The following is a 6,914-nucleotide window of genomic DNA, read 5'->3' on the forward strand; positions in this document are numbered from 1 at the left end:
GCGGCTACAAGGAGGGTCATCCCAAATGGCGCCATTCCATGTCTACCTCAAAGCAGACCCTATTTTACGGACGTTCGCAAAAATCATGCATTTCCGACCCTCGTAGCTACTCCCGGCCATTCGGACAACCTTCGGCCGATTCAGCTAGAACCAACTGGAATTTGAACTGCGGGTCCTCCATAGCTTGCCCGTTATTTTTGCTAAAATTTATGTTTAGCTTCATAGGTAGGCATTGTTGGGGAACGTAGCAGAAATTCAAAATTTTCCTACGTGTCACCAAGATCTATCTATGGAGAGACCAGCAACGAGGGGAAGGAGAGTGCATCTACATACCCTTGTAGATCGCTAAGCGGAAGCGTTCAAGTGAACGGGGTCGATGGAGTCGTACTCGTCGTGATTCAAATCACCGATGATCAAGTGCCGAACGGACGGCACCTCCGCGTTCAACACACGTACAGCCCGGTGACGTCTCCCATGCCTTGATCCAGCAAGGAGAGAGGGAGAGGTTGAGGAAGAGTCCATCCATCAGCAGCACAACGGAGTGGTGGTGATGGAGGAGCGTGGCAATCCTGCAGGGCTTCGCCAAGCACCACAGAAGAGGAGGAGAGAGAGATGCAGGGCTGCACCAACGAGAGATCGAATCGCGTGTGTTATGGGGCAGCCCTAGGCCTCATATATATAGGGGAAGGGGAGGGGCTGCGCCCCCTCTAGGGTTCCCACCCCTAGGGGGCGGCAGCCCTAGATGGGGAGCAAGGGGGCGGCCAAGAGGGGATGGGAGAGGGAGGCGCACCAATATGGGCCCTAAGGCCCATATCCCATTAGGGTTTGCCCCCTCTCCATCTCTTAGGCACATGGGCCTTAGTGGGGCTGGTGCCCTTGGCCCATGTAGGCCAAGGAACACTCCCTACAGCCCATGTGCCCCCCGGGGGCTGGTGGCCCCACTTGGTGGACCCCCGGGACCCTCCCGGTTGTCCCGGTACATTACCGATAAACCCCGAAACTCTTCCGGTGACCAAAACAGGACTTCCCATATATAAATCTTTACCTCCGGACCATTCCGGAACTCCTCGTGATGTCCGGGATCTCATCCGGGACTCCAAACAACATTCGGTAACCACATACAAACTTCCTTTATAACCCTAGCGTCATCGAACCTTAAGTGTGTAGACCCTACGAGTTCGGGAGACATGCAGACATGACCGAGACGTTCTCCGATCAATAACCAACAGCGGGATCTGGATACCCATGTTGGCTCCCACATGTTCCACGATGATCTCATCGGATGAACCACGATGTCAAGGATTCGATCAATCCCGTATACAATTCCCTTTGTCTAGCGGTACGATACTTGCCCGAGATTCGATCGTCGGTATCCCGATACCTTGTTCAATCTCGTTACCGGCAAGTCTCTTTACTCGTTCCGTAACACATCATCCCGTGATCAACTCCTTGATCACATTGTGCACATTATGATGATGTCCTACCGAGTGGGCCCAGAGATACCTCTCCGTCACACGGAGTGACAAATCCCAGTCTCGATTCGTGCCAACCCAACAGACACTTTCGGAGATACCTGTAGTGCACCTTTATAGTCACCCAGTTACGTTGTGACGTTTGGTACACCCAAAGCATTCCTACGGTATCCGGGAGTCGCACAATCTCATGGTCTAAGGAAATGATACTTGACATTAGAAAAGCTTTAGCATACGAACTACACGATCTTGTGCTAGGCTTAGGATTGGGTCTTGTCCATCACATCATTCTCCTAATGATGTGATCCCGTTATCAACGACATCCAATGTCCATGGTCAGGAAACCATAACCATCTATTGATCAACGAGCTAGTCAACTAGAGGCTTACTAGGGACATGGTGTTGTCTATGTATCCACACATGTATCTGAGTTTCCTATCAATACAATTCTAGCATGGATAATAAACGATTATCATGAACAAGGAAATATAATAATAACTAATTTATTATTGCCTCTAGGGCATATTTCCAACAGTCTCCCACTTGCACTAGAGTCAATAATCTAGTTCACATCGATATGTGATTAACACTCAAGGTCACATCCCCATGTGACTAACACCCAAAGAGTTCACTAGAGTCAATAATCTAGTTCACATTTACCATGTGATTAACACTCGATGAGTTCTGGGTTTGATCATGTTTTGCTTGTGAGAGAGGTTTTAGTCAACGGGTCTGAACCTTTCAGATCCGTGTGTGCTTTACAAATCTCTATGTCATCTCCAAGATGCAGCTACCACGTTCTATTTGGAGCTATTCCAAATAACTGTTCTACTTGGAGCTATTCTAAATTGTTGCTCCATTATACGTATCCGGTATCTCTACTCAGAGCTATCCGGATAGGTGTCAAGCTTGCATCGACGTAAATCTTTACGTCGAACTCTTTTACCACCTCCATAATCGAGAAAATTCGTTAGTCCACTAGTTACTAAGGATAACTTTTACCGCTGTCCTGTGATCCATTCTTGGATTACTCTTGTACCCCTTGACTGACTCATGGCAAGGCACACTTCAGGTGCGGTACACAGCATAGCATACTGTAGAGCCTATGTCTTAAGCATAGGGGACGACCTTCGTCCTTTCTTTCTATTCTGCCGTGGTCGAGCTTTAAGTCTTAACTTCATACCTTACAACCCAGGCAAGAACTCCTTCTTCGACTGATCCATCTTGAACACCTTCAAGATCATGTGAAGGTATGTGCTCATTTGAAAGTACCATTAAGCATTTTGATCTATCCTTATAGATCTTGATGCTCAATGTTCAAGTAGCTTAATCCAGGATTTCCATTGAAAAACACTTTCAAATAACCCTATATGCTTTCCAGAAATTCTACGTCATTTCTGATCCAAAATATGTCAACAACATATACTCATCAGAAATTCTATAGTGCTCCCACTCACCTTTTGGAAATACAAGTTTCTCATAAACTTTGTATACACCCAAAATCTTTGATCATCTCATCAAAGCATACATTCCAACTCCGAGATGCTTACTCCAGTCCTTAGAAGGATTGCTGGAGCTTTGCATCCTTATTAGCATCTTTTCAGGATTGACAAAACCTTTCGGTTGTATCACATACAACCTTTCCTCAAGAAAATCGTCGAGGAAACAATGTTTTGACATCCTATCTGCAAGATTTCATAAATAATGCAGTAATCGCTAATATAATTCCAACAGACTCTTAGCATCGCTACGAGTGAGAAAGTCTCATCGTAGTCAACTCCTTGAACTTGTCGAAAAACATCTTAACGACAAGTCGAGCTTTCTTAATGGTGATACTTACCATCATTGTCCGTCTTCCTTAAAAATCCATATGTACCTAACAGCCTTACGACCATCAAGTAGTACTCCCAAAGTCTACACTTTGTTTTCATACATGGATCCTCTCTCGAATTTTATGGCCGCGAGCCATTTATCGGAATCCGGGCCCACCATAGCTTCTCCATAGCTCATAGGTTCATTGTTATCTAGCAACATGACTTCCAAGACAGGATTACGTACCACTCTGAAGTAGTACGCATCCTTGTCATCCCACGAGGTTTGGTAGTGACTTGATCTGAAGTTTCATGATCACTATCATAAGCTTCCACTTCAATTGGTGTAGGTGCCACAGGAACAACTTCCTGTGCCCTGCCACACACTAGTTGAAGAGACGGTTCAATAACCTCATCAAGTCTCCACCATCCTCCCACTCAATTCTTTCGAGAGAAACTTTTCCTCGAGAAAGGACCCGATTCTAGAAACAATCCCTTATTGCTTTCGGATCTGAGACAGGAGGTATACCCAACTGTTTTGGGTGTCCTATGAAGATGCATTTATCCGCTTTGGGTTCGAGCTTATCAGCCTGAAACTTTTTCACATAAGCGTCGCAGCCCCAAACTTTTAAGAAATGACAGCTTAGGTTTATCTAAACCATAGTTCATACGGTGTCATCTCATCGGAATTACGTGGTGCCCTATTTAAAGTGAATGTGGTTGTCTCTAATGCCTAACCCATAAACTATCGTGGTAATTCGATAAGAGACATCATGGTATGCATCATATCCAATAGGGTGCAGTTATGATGTTTGGACACACCATCACACTATGGTGTTCCAGGCTGTATTAGTTGTGAAACAATTTCCACAATGTCTTAATTCTGTGCCAAACTCGTAATTCAGATATTCATCTCTATGATCATATCATAGATATTTTATCCTCTTGTCACGATGATCTTTCAACTTCACCCTGAAATTAGTTGAACCTTTCAATAATTCAGACTCGTGATTCATCAAGTAAATATACTCAACATATACTCAAATCATCTGTGAAGTAAGAACATAACGATATCCACTACATGCCTCAGCACTCATTGGACTGCACACATCAAAATGTATTACTTCCAACAAGTTGCTTTCCAGTTCCATTTTACTGAAAACGAGGCTTTCAGTCATCTTGCCCATGTGGTATGATTTGCATGTCTCAAGTGATTAAAAATCAAGTGAGTCCAAACGGTCCATTTGCATGGAGTTTCTTCATGCATATACACCAATAGACATGGTTCGCATGTCTCAAACCTTTCAAAAACGAGTGAGCCCAAAGATCCATCAACATGGAGCTTCTTCATGCGTTTTATACCGATATGACTTATGTGGCAGTGCCACAAGTAGGTGGTGCTATCATTACTATCTTATATCTTTTGGCATGAACATGCGTATCACTACAATCGAGATTCAATAAACCATTCATTTTAGGTGCAAGACCATTGAAGGTATTATTCAAATAAACAGAGTAACCGTTATTCTCCTTAAATGAATAACCGTATTGCGATAGACATAATCCAATCATGTCTATGCTCAACGCAAACACCAATCTCGATGGTAGAGGGAGCGTGCGATGCTTGATCATATCAACATTGGAAATACTTCCAACACATATCGTCAGCTCACCTTTAGCTAGTCTCCGTTTATTCCGTAGCTTTTATTTCGAGTTACTAACCCTTAGCAACCGAACCGGTATCTAATACCCTGGTGCTACTAGGAGTACTAGTAAAGTACACATCAACACAATGTATATCCAATATACTTCTATCGACCTTGCCAGCCTTCTCATCTACCAAGTATCTAGGGTAATTCTGCTCCAGTGGCTGTTCCCCTTATTACAGAAGCACTTAGTCTCGAGTTTGGGTTCAACTTTAGGTTTCTTCACTAGAGCAGCAGCTGAATTGCCGTTTCATGAAGTATCCCTTCTTGCCCTTGCCCTTCTTGAAACTAGTGGTTTCACCAACCATCAACAGTTGATGCTCCTTCTTGATTTCTACTTTTGTGGTGTCAAACATCGCGAATATCTCAAGGATCATCATATATGTCCCTGACATATTGTAGTTCATCACGAAGCTCTAGCAGCTTGGTGGTAATGACTTCGGAGAAACATCACTATCTTATCTGGAAGATCAACTCCCACTTGATTCAAATGATTGTTGTACTCAGACAATCTGAGCACTAGCTCAACAATTGAGCTTTTCTCCTCAGTTTGTAGGCCGAGAAAATCGTCGGAGGTCTTATACCTCTTGACGTGGGCACGAGCCTGAAATCCCAATTTCAGCCCTCGAAACATCTCATATGTTTCGCGACGTTTCAAAAACCGTCTTCGGTGCCTCAACTCTAAACCGTTTAACTGAACTATCACGTAGTTTATCAAAACGTGTATGTCAGATGTTCGCAACATCCACAGACAACGTTCGAGGTTCAGCACACTGAGCGGTGCATTAAGGACATAAGTCTTCTATGAAGCAAATGAGGACAATCCTCAGTTTACGGACCTAGTCCGCATAATTGCTACTATCAACTTTCAACTAAATTTTCTCTAGGAACATATCTAAACAGTAGAACTGAAGCACGAGCTACGACATAATTTGCAAAGATCTTTTGACTATGTTCAGGATAATTAAGTTCATCTTATGAACTCCCACTCAGATAGACATCCCTCTAGTCATCTAAGTGATTACATGATCCGAGTCAACTAGGCCGTGTCCGATCATCACGTGAGACGGACTAGCCAACGTCGGTGAACATCTTCATGTTGATCGTATCTACCATACGACTCATGCTCGACCTTTCGGTCTTCTGTGTTCCGAGGCCATGTCTGTACATGCTAGGCTCGTCAAGTCAACCTAAGTGTTTGCATGTGTTCCGAGGCCATGTCTGTACATGCTAGGCTCGTCAACACCCGTTGTATTCGAACGTAAGAATCTATACACCCGATCATCACGTGGAGCTTCAAAACTACGAACTGTCGCAACGGTGCACAGTTAGGGGGAACACTTTCTTGAAATTTTAATGAGAGATCATCTTATTTACTACCGTCGTTCTAAGCAAATAATATGTATAAACATGATAAACATCACATGCAATCAAATAGTGACATGATATGGCCAATATCATATTGCTCCTTTTGATCTCCATCTTCGGGGCTCCATGATCATCATCGTCACCGGCATGACACCATGATCTCCATCATCGTGTCTTCATGAAGTTGTCACATCATCTATTACTTCTACTACTACAGCTAACGGTTAGCAATAAAGTAAAGTAATTACATGACGTTTATGTTGACACGCAGGTCATAAATAAATAAAGACAACTCCTATGGCTCCTGCCGGTTGTCATACTCATCGACATGCAAGTCGTGATTCCTATTACAAGAACATGATCAATCTCATACATCACATATATCATTCATCACATACTTTTGGCCATATCACATCACATAGCATACCCTGCAAACACAAGTTAGACGTCCTCTAATTGTTGTTTGCATATTTTACGTGGCTGCTATGGGTTTCTAGCAAGAACGTTTCTTACCTACGCAAAGACCACAACGTGATATGCCAATTGCTATTTACCCT

Source organism: Triticum dicoccoides, chromosome 2A (assembly GCF_002162155.2).
Source record: "Triticum dicoccoides isolate Atlit2015 ecotype Zavitan chromosome 2A, WEW_v2.0, whole genome shotgun sequence".
Taxonomy (NCBI): Eukaryota; Viridiplantae; Streptophyta; class Magnoliopsida; order Poales; family Poaceae; genus Triticum; species Triticum dicoccoides.